The following is an 11,871-nucleotide window of genomic DNA, read 5'->3' as shown; positions in this document are numbered from 1 at the left end:
CTAGTTCTGTTATTCCATTTTCCCGTCCACTAGGGGTAATTTACAGAGGCCAATGTGGATGTGGGAGAAAACCGGAGCACCAAGAGAAATTCCATGCGGTCACAGGGAGAGTGTGCAAACTCCGCACAGACAGTGCCTGAAGTCTGGATCGAACCCGGGTCTCTAGGGATTTAAATCACTAGGCAAGGGATATGATTTCCACGAGTGGACCAGACACTTGTTTACACCAGAAGCTTTTCCAACTTAATTAATTTTTACTTCTGAATCCAGCAGTTACTTTATTGTAATATAGAAATGAGGAACTGCTGATGCTGTTTACATGAAAGGGCACAGTGTGCTGGAGTACCTCAGTGGGTCAGGCAGCAACTCTGGAGAACAAGGATAGGTGACGTTTTGGGTCATCAAATATGAAGGGGTCAAGGAAAGGGCATTCACGTCGCGGGTGATTTGCCGCAAGACATGTACTGGGCTTAATCCACCCTACAACTCTCTGCACTCTAAGAAGGTTGAGCAAAATGAGGTTCTTTGCAGCAGTTGGCACAGAGCAATGTTGGAAACAGGCCCCAGCAGGCCTTGGCAGACCGAACCAAGTCACCGTGCCGACCTCGCGATCACCCCACAGGATGCAATGAGCGCTACTGAACTCTGTCACCTGGAAGGTCCCTAGAGACAAGGTTTACAATCCTGCCTGAAGGGAGGGGGTGGTAACCAAAATTAGAAATTTGATCACAGAATGTAAAGAAAAACCTAGGTTTGTTCTTGCAGCTCCTAATAACTTGCTAGGCCTCACGTCGGCCTTTTCTTCCGTTGGCCTGCAGCCTGTTTACAGCCGCCATTCATTGGTTGATCATGGCTTTGAAAACAATCATCCAACTCAGTATCCTGTATCTGCAAGCCTTCGGCCCACTCTCCATACCCCCCATACACCCATCTTACATACCACAATCACAGGGCCACATCTAACTCGTGAACTGTAGATAGAGACAGGCGGGGGGGGGGGGGGGGGCTTAATGTACCCGGGCTTAATCCACACAACTCTCTGCCACATCTAAGTTACTCCCTCTAAATCACCCCATGCACTGGCGCTAAAAAGAGACAGTAATGTCTTTAAACATAGTTGGGGGGGGCCATTCGGCCCCGGGGGCTGAGGTATCTGCCTTCTCAGAGACACCTGGGCCAGAAACCCCATGCGGTCAAAATTAACCAAAAAAACAGTACGTCTTTAAAGTTGGGGGGGGGGGGGGGGAGGAGGGAAGGGTCCGGAGCACAGGGAGAAACCCCATGCGGTCACAAGGAGAACGTACAAACGGGTTGCAGACAACACCCGTAGTCGGGATCGAACCCGGGTCTCTGGCGCGGCAGGGCAGTGACTCTACTGTTGCACCACCCCCAGTTCTCTCATTGTCCATCTAATTCGTGCTTTCCTGGTGGGTGTGGAGAGGGAATGGAATTCTGTTCTGTCAGAGGAGAGCTGGCCAAGAGATTGCTGCAGCACAAAAGGGGTTTGTTAATATGAAGTACTGACATTACACTTAAATAGACCGGCATAAACCAGCTGAGAAATTGAAGGTTTCCGACTGTAGATGTAGCAACAGCAGGAAATGAACGCCACAGCAATCTAATCAAAGTGATGGTTTGAAAGGAATAATTAAGTATTTTATGTTTATCTGTTCTCTGATATTGTATGCTGCAATGCACTTGTAAGGCAACAGCTATTATCAGAGAGGAAATACTTAATTAAATCTCCCTGTTTGTTAGCCACTAGATTAATGGACAGTCAAGCTAATAGATTTTATAAAAATTCTTCACCATTTTATGCCATAGAATACATCAGACATATGTGCCTGAGACATAAGTGTCCACAGTACTGTCTTTCACTCAACCTTCATTTCCCATCAATGGCATTACTTGAAATATATATTCCTAAATGTTTTATCGACCCCCTAGTTAAACTGCATTTATTGATTATTTCTATAACTAATAAAATTAATTATTTTAATGGAGACACAAGAGACTGCAGTTGCTGGAAAATGGTTGGTAATAGCGTACATTTGGTAATTTGTCCACAACGTGGAAACAGGCCCTTTGTCCCACCGAGTCCATGCCAACCAGCAATCCCCGTACTTAGCACTACCCTGTACACTAGGGATAATTTACTCGCTTTGCTGAAGAACATTAACCTACAAATCTGTACGCCTTTAGAATGTGGGAGGAAACCTGAGCACCCGGAGAAAACCCACGTGGACGTCATGGAGAATGTATAAACTCCGTACAGACAGCACCCAGAATCAGGATGGAAGCCGGGTCTCTGACGCTGTAAGGCAGCAACACTACCGCTGCACCACCGTGCCGTCCTATATATTCTTGTGTTGTGGCAAGTTTCAAGTGATCACTCTTTATTTTTCCCAGGTGCATTCCTCTGCAACCGCAGGATATACAACACCTGTCCCTGTACCTCCTCCCTCCACTCCATCCAGGGAAGTAAAGTTTGATGGGAGACCCAAAATGCCAAAGTAACCCAGCGGGACAGGGAGCATCTCTGGAGAGAAGGAATGGGTGATGTTTCAGGTCGAAAGACTTCGTCAGACTGATGTCAGGGGAGTGGGTGGTACAGAGATAAAATGTAGTCGGAGACAGTAAGAACTAGGAAGGGGGAGGGGATGGAGAGAGAGGTCAATGTTCATACTGCTGGGGTGCAAGCATTGAATTCTCTAATTTTAATGAAATTCATCTTACACTGCCTTTTTACATTCCACTGTTCTCCACATTGTTTCTCTTGAGATCACACTTTCCTGAGTCAACAATGCACCTACCAGGTACTACCCTGCCTGAGTTCATTTGTGGTCGGCACTGAATGGTCCTGGTCTCTTGTCGCCTCCAGCACTTCATCCCACCACCCCCTATTTTCATTGTGAAGAAGTGTCCCAACCTGAAACATCACCCATCCTTTTTCTCTGGAGATGTTGCCTGACACGTTGAGTTACTCCAGCAGTCAAAGTCAATTTTATTCGTCACAAGCACCCGAAGGTGCAGTGAAATGAATTTGCCAGCAGCGATACACGTAAAAAGAACACACAATACACAATAAGATTTAACACAAACACCCACCACAGCATTCTTCACTGTGGTGGAAGGCATCAAAGTTCAGTCAGTTCTCCTCCCTTGTTCACACGTGGTCGGGGCCATAAACACTCCGTAGTCGCCGCTACGGACGGCCGGATGTACAGGCCCTCTCGTCGGGATGATCAAAACTCCGATGTCAGGACAGTCACACACACTCCGTGGCTTGGAGGTCCCGATTCGGAACTTTCCTACCGGAGACCGCGGCTTCAGGATATTATAGGCCGCAGGCCGGCAGTCGGATGCCTATCTTTGGGTTGGGTGTTTGGTTGAGGAGGAACGAGCATTTCCCCAGTTCATGTTCGCGAGGTACAAGGTGCAGGGTGGATATTCAACATTCCTACACTATGTCCCTTGTAATCTAGTTCAAAATGTTTGAGTGGAATGCAACAGTCATCTGTGTGATATTGTCGATAGTGATGATACTAAAGTGGGTGGTATTGCAGAATGCAACAATAACTTTGCGCTACAAAGGTGCTTGTTGAAATCCACAAATGAATGCGTTGCCAGAACCATTTCCGACTGGGTGTTCCAATTCATACCTGTTGTGGTCCCACATAGGAGATTAGTGGGAAAAATTAGGGCACATGGTATTGGGGGTAGAGTGTTGACATGGATAGAAAATTGGTTGGCAGCCAGGAAACAAATAGTAGGGATTAACGGGTCCCTTTCAGAATGGCAGGCAGTGACTAGTGGGGTACCACAAGGCTCGGTGCTGGGACCACAGCTATTTACAATATACATCAATGATTTGGATGAAGGGATTCAAAGAAACATTAGCAAAGTTGCAGATGACACAAAGCTGGGTGGCAGTGTGAACTATGAGGAGGATGCTATGAAAATGCAGGGTGACTTGGACAGGTTGGGGGAGTGGGAAGATGCATGGCAGATTAAATTTAATGTGGATAAATGTGAGGTTATCCACTTTGTAGCAAAAACAGGAAGGCAGATTACTATCTAAATAGCGTCAAGTTGGGATAAGGGGAAGTACAACGGGATCTGGGGGTCCTTGTTCATCTGTCTATGAAAGTAAGCGTGCAGGTACAGCAGGCAGTGAAGAAAGCGAATGGTATGTTGACCTTTATATCAAGAGGAGTCGAGTATAGGAGCAAAGAGGTCCTTCTGCAGTTGTACAGAGCCCTAGTGAGACCACACCTGGAGTATTGTGTGCAGTTTTGGTCCCCTAATTTGAGGAAGGACATTCTTGCTATTGAGGGAGTGCAGCGTAGGTTTACAAGGTTAATTCCCAGGATGGCGGGACTGAGTGGCTGGGCTTGTACACTCTTAGAAGGCTGAGAGGGGATCTTATTGAAACATATAAGATTGTAAAGGGTTTGGACACGCTAGAGGCAGGAAACATGTTCCCGGTGTTGGGGGAGTCCAGAACCAGGGGCCACAGTTTAAAAATAATGGGTAAGCCATTTAGAACGGAGAGGAGGAATCACTTTTTCTCACAGAGAGTTGTGAGTCTGTGGAATTCTCTGCCTCAGAGGGTGGTGAAGGCCGGTTCTCTGGATACTTTCAAGAGAGAGCTAGATAGGGCTCTTAAAGATAGCGGAGTTAGGGGATATGGGGAGAAGGCAGGAACGGGGTACTGATTGGGGATGTTCAGCTATGATCACATTGAATGGCAGTGCTGGCTCGAAGGGCCAAATGGCCTACTCCTGCACCTCTTGTCTATTGTCTATTGTGTCCGTTGGATACATTTTGCATGCAAAGGGAGAGTTCGAGGGGGAAACTGCAGGCTGAACAGAAAGGTGATGAGCAGGTGGTGAATCTGTGGAAATAATTGCCACAGACAGCTATGGAGGCCGTCAATGGTTATTTTTAAGGTGGAAATGAACCGATTCTTGATTAGTACGGGTGTCGGGGATACGGGACGAAGGCAGGAAATGGGAATGGGTATGGGAAGGCAGGAGAGAGGGAATGGTAGGTCAGCCATGATTGAATGGCGGAGTAGACTTGATGGTCCGAATGGCCTAATTCTGCTCCTAGAACTTATGAACACCGAAACAACACAATCATGTCACAAAGGAGTGAGGTTAACAACACCAAACCTACCTCTCCAAAAACATGCACATTTAAATCACCGAGCATCACTTTGACTTCCTTTAAATCTTCAACTAGCATTGCCAGTCTGGAGACCAAGGCTTTCATAAGGTCATAGGTTCTAGGTGCAGAATTAGGCCATTCAGCCCATCTAGTCGATGCCATTCAATCATGGCTGATCTATCTTTCCCTTCGAACTCTTTGCCTTCTCCCCATAACCCCTGACACCTATATTAATCAAGAATCTATCTATCTCTGCCTTAAAAATATCCATTGACGTGGCCTCCACAGCCTTCTGTGCAAAGAATTCCACAGATTCACCACCCTCTGACTAAAGAAATTCCTCCTCATCTCCTTCGTAAAGAAACGTATTTTAATTCTGAGGCTATGACCTCTGGTCCAAGACTCCCCCAATAGTGGAAACATCCTCTCCACATCCATTCTATCCAAGCCTTTCACTATTCAGTAAGTTTCAATTAGGTCCCCCCTCATCTTTTGAAACTCCAGCGAGTACAGGCTCAGGGCCATCAAATGTTCATCATTTGTTAACCCACTCATTCCTGGGATCATTCTTGTAAACCTCCTCTGGACCCTCTCCAGAGTCAGATATGAGGCCCAAAATTGCTCACGGTACTCCAAATGCGGTCTGACCGGCTCCTTATAGAGCCTCGGCATTACATTCCTGTTTTTGTATTCTTGTCCTTTTGAAATAAATGCAAGCTTTGCGTTTGCCTTCCTTACTACCGATTCAACTTGCAAACTAACCTTTGGGGAATCCTGCACCAGCGCCCCCAAGTCCCTTTGTACCTCCAATTTCTGGCTTCTCTGCCCATTTAGAAAATAGTCTATGCCTTTATTCCTTCTACCAAAATGCACGACTTCACACTTTGCCACACTATATTCCATCTGCCATTTCTCTGTCCACTCTCCCAAACTGTCCCAAGTCCTTCTGCAGAGTCCGTGCTTTCTCTACACCACGTGTCCCTCCACCTATTTGCGTATCATCAGCAAAGTTGGCCACAAAGCCTTCAATCCCTCATCTAAGTCATTAATGTACAACGTGAAGAGTAGCGGCCCCAGCACCGACCCCTGCAGTTAATCACTGGCAGCCAACCAGAATAAAAACCCTTTGTTGCCACTCTTTCTCTTCTGCCATCCAGACAACCTGCTATTCATGCTAGTATCTCCCCTTTGATACCATGGGCTTTCATCTTACCTAGCAACCTCATGAGTGGAAATGGAAAGGAGACCCAGAGGACAAAGTTAGGGGGGGAAGATTTAATGGAAACCTGAGGAATCACTTTTTTACACAAAGGGTGGATGGGACGAACTGCTGGTGGAGGGAGTTGAGGCAGGTAGTGTCCCAACGGTTAAGAAACGAAGACAGGTACATGAATAGGGTAGGTTTTGAGGAATATGGGTCAAACTCAAGCAGGTGGGACTATTGTAGATGGGACATGTTGGTAGGTGTGCGCAAGTTGGGCCGAAGGGCCTGTTTCCACGCTGTATGGCTATGATTCTTAGTCAAATTGGGACCTTTCTTTAGATATAGATACAAGGAACTTCAGATGCTGGTATACAAACAAAAAGACAGAAAGTGCCAGATATGTCTGAAGAACATATTGGTCATATGAATATCTGAACATATTCAGATCGGTCTGAAGAAGGGTCTCGACCCGAAACGTCACCCATTCCTTCTCTCCAGAGATACTGCCTGTCCCGCTGAGTTACTCCAGCATTTTGTGCCAGAATATGCGTTGGAATCACACAACTGTCTGAGTTGCTCCAGTACTTTTGACCTTATTTAGAAATATTAGGCAATTGAAGTGAAAAACAATTCAGGCGAGGCTTTAAAATCAAAACATGTGCCCCGTGTGAGGCTCGAACTCACGACCTTCAGATTATGAGACTGACGCGCTGCCTACTGCGCTAACGAGGCTCTGCATTGAATTGATGTGAAGTGGCTTCAGAGACTGGCGCCGATGGTGCGGGTGGGTAGTATTCCTTCTGTATTGGGTAGTGGTGTGGAATACACCGAGCCCGGTACAGTGGCTGGTGTATGGCTTCTGGAGAGCGCTGCGAGCCGCCGGCTGCAGACGCGGGGAAGGGAGGGGTGGGTGAGATTAGTGGGAGGAGAGGTTCGGGTGAGGGGAGGTTAGTGGGAGGGGAAGTTAGAAGCATAGCTATCCCCGGGCAACAAAGCCTTTCCCCGTATTACTGTGTGTTCGAACTGAAGCGATCAATGGGCGATAAAGCATGAACTCACACCAGTGTATCTGCTGTTACAAGTCAGCGTAACAGCAGCAACGCGGGCGTTAGTTTCATGCTATTCCATGCAGACGATCCCATTTCATGCCATTTGCAAAAGCAACTGAGGAAGTCAGACATACAGGGTCAAGGTCAGGGAATCGTGAGTGGAGCAGCGGGGTCGGGGTCTGCGGGAGGGAGGGGAGAGACGCAATAAAATGAACCAAGGGACTACCGACGCTGGTCTGCTAAAGGCACAGAGTACTGGAGTAACTCTGCGGGTCAGGCAGAACATGGATAGGCGACGTTTCAGGTCGGGACCGTTCTTCAGACCGATTTGGGGGAGGGGAGGTGGAAGAGAGGAGAGAGAAAGCTGGAAGAGAGGGGGGAAGGCAGAAAGGTTACACGGTGTAACACGCGAGGTCAGGGAGCGTTTACTACTTAGTAACCAGTGGGCAGATTTTATATTTTCATTCTGGAAAAGCAAAGAACTGCAGATGCTGGTTTATTTTAAAAAAACACAAAGTACTGGAGTAACTTAATCGGGTCAGGCAGCATCAGCCTGAAGGGACCCGACCTGAAATGCCACGTATCCATGTTCTCCAGGGATGCTGCCTGACTCACTGAGTTACTCCAGTAGTGTGTCATATTGATCATAGACTCACTCCGAGTCATTCAGCGTGGAAACAGGCCCTTTTGCCCAACGTGGTCAATTTCCCTCTAAACCTGTGCTATCTATGTACCTGTGTAGGAAAGAACTGCAGATGCTGGTTTAAATGGAAGGTAGGCACAAGATGCTGGAGTAACTCAGTGGAACACGCAACATCTCTGGAGAAAAGGAATGGGTGACGTTTCGGGTCCGATCGGGTCGGGTCTCGAAGAAGTTTAAGAAGGAACAGCAGATGCTGGAAAATCGAAGATAGACACAAGTGCTGGAGAAACTCAGCGAGTGCGGCAGCATCTATGGAGCGAAGGAAATAGGCGACGTTCCCGGCCGAAACCCTTCTTCAGACACAGTTTCCGCCCGAAACGTAGCCTATCCCTTCGCTCCATAGATGCTGCCGCACCCGCTGGGTTTCTCCAGCACTTTTGTCTATACTCGAAGCAAGGTCTCGACCCGAAACGTCACCCATTCCTTCTCTCCAGAGATGCTACCTGTTCCGCTGAGTTTTGTGCCTGAATGTTTCTTAAACGTTGCGATAGTACCAGCCTCAACTATCTCCTCGGCAGCTCGTTCCATACACCCACTACCCTTTGTGTAAACAAGTTATATTTGTTGAGCCCCCTACACTAGAACCGTTCGCCTTGTTGTCGATATGGGCCATGTTAGCTCAATGTTAGTTGCAGTGAATTAGGGAAATGAACGGTTGTGACTACGTTACGGGACGAAATGAGAGATATCTGGAACTCAAGTGAACAACAAATACTCGTTGACACAAGGAACTGCAGATGTTAGAATCTTGAGCAAAAAGTAACTCGGCGGGTCAGGCAGCATCTGTTGGGAGGTGGGGGTGGACAGACGGCGTTTCAGGTCGGGGCCTTCTTCAGACTGGTTGTATTAGATGGTAGCAGAGGTGAGAAAGTTGGGGAGGGGGTTGGGGTGGGACAAAGCCTGGCAAGTGATGGATGGACGATAGACACAAAAAGCTGGAGTAACTCAATAACTAGCATCTGCAGTTCCTTCCTACATAAGTGATGGGCGGATACAGGTGAGGGGGGAAAGCCTTGCCCTTGATGCGTGCACAAGCTGAAGAAGGGTCTCGACCCTAAACATTGTCTGTTCATTCCCTCCCCATATACTGCCTGACCCCCCTGTTACTCCTCCTGCACGTTGTGGCAATCTTCAGTATAAACCAGCATCTGTAGTTCCTTCCTACACACTAATCCCATTTAACTCGTGCTCGTTCCATAGCTTCTATCCCTTAGTATATTATATGACATTATACACTTCTGCAGGTCTTCGTGTCCAGAACTAATCATACCTGACCCGCTGATTTACTCCAGGCAGTATTAGTCTTTCTCTAATCCCATTTTACCCGTGTTCGTTCCACAGTTCCTATACCTTAGTATATTATATTTCATACTTTTGCAGTATTTCTGTGTGCATATATATATATATATATATATATATATAACAATATACAAATCTATTAAGCAGGAAACTAATGATAACTATCGATATATAGTGGAATTTCGCAGCTCTTGTATAAGATCCTGCAAAACTAGTGCCCCGTGTGAGGATCGAACTCACGACCTTCAGATTATGAGACCAAGGTAACAAAACGATTTAGCTTCATTATTGTTACACTAACACTACGGGTGCTGTCTGCACGAAGTTTGTACCTTCTTCCTATGACCGCGCTTGTTTTCTCCGGGTGCTCCGGTTTCCTCCCACACTCCACAGACGAACATAGACACAAAATGCTGCAGTAACTCAGCGGGGCAGGCATCTCTGGAGAGAAATAAGGGGTGACGTTTCGGGTCGAGACTGTTCTTCAGACTGATGTCAGGGGAGAGGGAGATACATGGATAAGGAAGTGTGAGGTGTGAAAATAGTACAAAGGGACTAGAGATCAGGGAAAATGTGGAATAAATCATTGTTAGCTGGGAGAAGGTAACAGTGCAGAGATAAAATGTAGTCAGAGACAGTAAGACTGGTAGAATTAGGAAGGGGAGGGGATGGAGAGAGAGAGAAAGCAAGAGTTACTTGAAGTTAGAGAAGTCGATGTTCATACCGCTGGGGTGTAAGCTGCCCAAGCAAAAAATGAGGTGCTGTTCCTCAAATTTGTGCTGGGCCTCACTCTGACAATGGAGCAGGCCCAGGACAGAAAGATCGGTGTGGGAATGGGAGGGGGAGTTAAAGTGTTTAGCAACCAAAGACGTACAGGTTTGCATGTTTGTAAGTTAATTGGCTTTGGTAAGAATTGTAAATTGTCCCAAATGTCCCACCCTGGTTTAACTTACTGAAGTCCAACACCTCGCACTTAAATTCCATCTGCCAGTTCTCGGCCCAGTTTCCCAGTTGATTAGCTTAATTGTGTAAGAAGGAACTGCAGATGCTGGTTTAAACCGAAGATAGACAGAAAAAGCTGGAGTAACTCAGAGGGACAGGCAGCATCTCTGGAGAGAAGGAATGGGTGACCCGCCACCCATTCCTTCTCTCCAGAGATGCTGCCTGTCCCGCTGAGTTACTCCAGCTTTTTCTGTCTATCCCTGCTTAATTGCGATGTTTTGGGTCGAGATCCTTCTTCAGACTCCAATGAATAACAGAGATGACACCACTACTCTCTGTTATTCACTGGATTGAAGCACATGGGGGAGTCAAACTAAGGAGCATCCTGGACAATACAGCTCACCTCCTCCATGACACACTGGTCAACCTGAGGAGCACCTTCAGCAACGGACTAGTTCCACCAAGATGCAGGACGGAACACCCCAGGAGATCCTTCTTTTCCCTGTAGCTATCAAACTGTACAACTCCTCCCCCTTCTATCGTGGGGTACTGAGACTGATCCCCCCCCCCCCCCCCCCCCACCCCCTCCCCAATCTTTTCACATCCCCACTGCTTTATACTCGTCACTTTAATTTCAAGTTTCATGCATTTTGCTTTTTTAATGATTACTGGCAGATCAATTTCCCTCCTGGGATAAATAAGGTTCAATCGTATCGTATATTATCGTATCGTAATGCAGCTTTTAAACCATTGGCTCCACAGTCAGGTTTGATGTATTCAAACAAAATGTAATCCATGCAATATTTTAATGTAATATATGACAATATTAACATTAATAGTTATGTCTAGGAAGAAACTGCAGATGCTGGTTTACATCAAAGAAGTAAAAACTCCAAGAGGGTTCTGACACAAAACATCACCTATTCATTTTCTCCAGAGATGCTGCCTGACCCGCTGAGTTAGTCCAGCACTTTGTGTTCTCCTGAACCCTTTCAGTAAGTAATCTGTGATGTGGACAAAGGACCTCCAGGAGGGTTTGGATCACCAGAACAGCGTGCGGTTCACGACCCTGGAGGCCAGACACCAACGGCACAAACTGATCAGCAGCAAGAGCAATGCACTCCCCAGTCCGAAGGTGAGAGACAACTTCACCTGTGGAAGCTGTGGGAGGGTCTCCCAGTCAAGGATAGGCCTGGTCAGTCACAGCAAGAAATGCAACCACATATGAAACATTCCCCTCTCCAAGCAGGACAGCATGTTCTGGACGTAGCCCAGACCGTCACACAAACCAACCTTCCTTCCATTGACTCCATCTACACTTCGTGACACCTCGGCAAGACCACCAGCATAATCAAGGACCAGTCTCACCCAGGCCACTCCCTCTTCTCCCCTCTACCCTCAGGTAAGAGGTGCAGATGTGTGAAAATACACACCTCCAGATTCAGGGACAGTTTCTTCCCAGCTGTTATCAGGCAACTAAACTGTCCTCTCACCAGCTAGAG

The 11,871-nt window shown here is 47.0% G+C and overlaps 1 non-coding gene across 1 annotated transcript; it reads right to left on the bottom strand.

The window, feature by feature from the left end:
- Positions 1-7,035: 7,035 nt before the first annotated feature.
- Positions 7,036-7,108, bottom strand: trnam-cau (transfer RNA methionine (anticodon CAU)). Its single transcript has one exon. It is a non-coding gene; the product is annotated as a tRNA-Met (tRNA).
- Positions 7,109-11,871: the final 4,763 nt, after the last annotated feature.

This window comes from Leucoraja erinacea, chromosome 21, assembly GCF_028641065.1.
Source record: "Leucoraja erinacea ecotype New England chromosome 21, Leri_hhj_1, whole genome shotgun sequence".
Lineage (NCBI taxonomy): Eukaryota > Metazoa > Chordata > Chondrichthyes > Rajiformes > Rajidae > Leucoraja > Leucoraja erinaceus.
The sequence above is the reverse complement of the archived record's forward strand: the minus strand, read 5'-3'. Positions and strand labels throughout refer to the sequence as shown.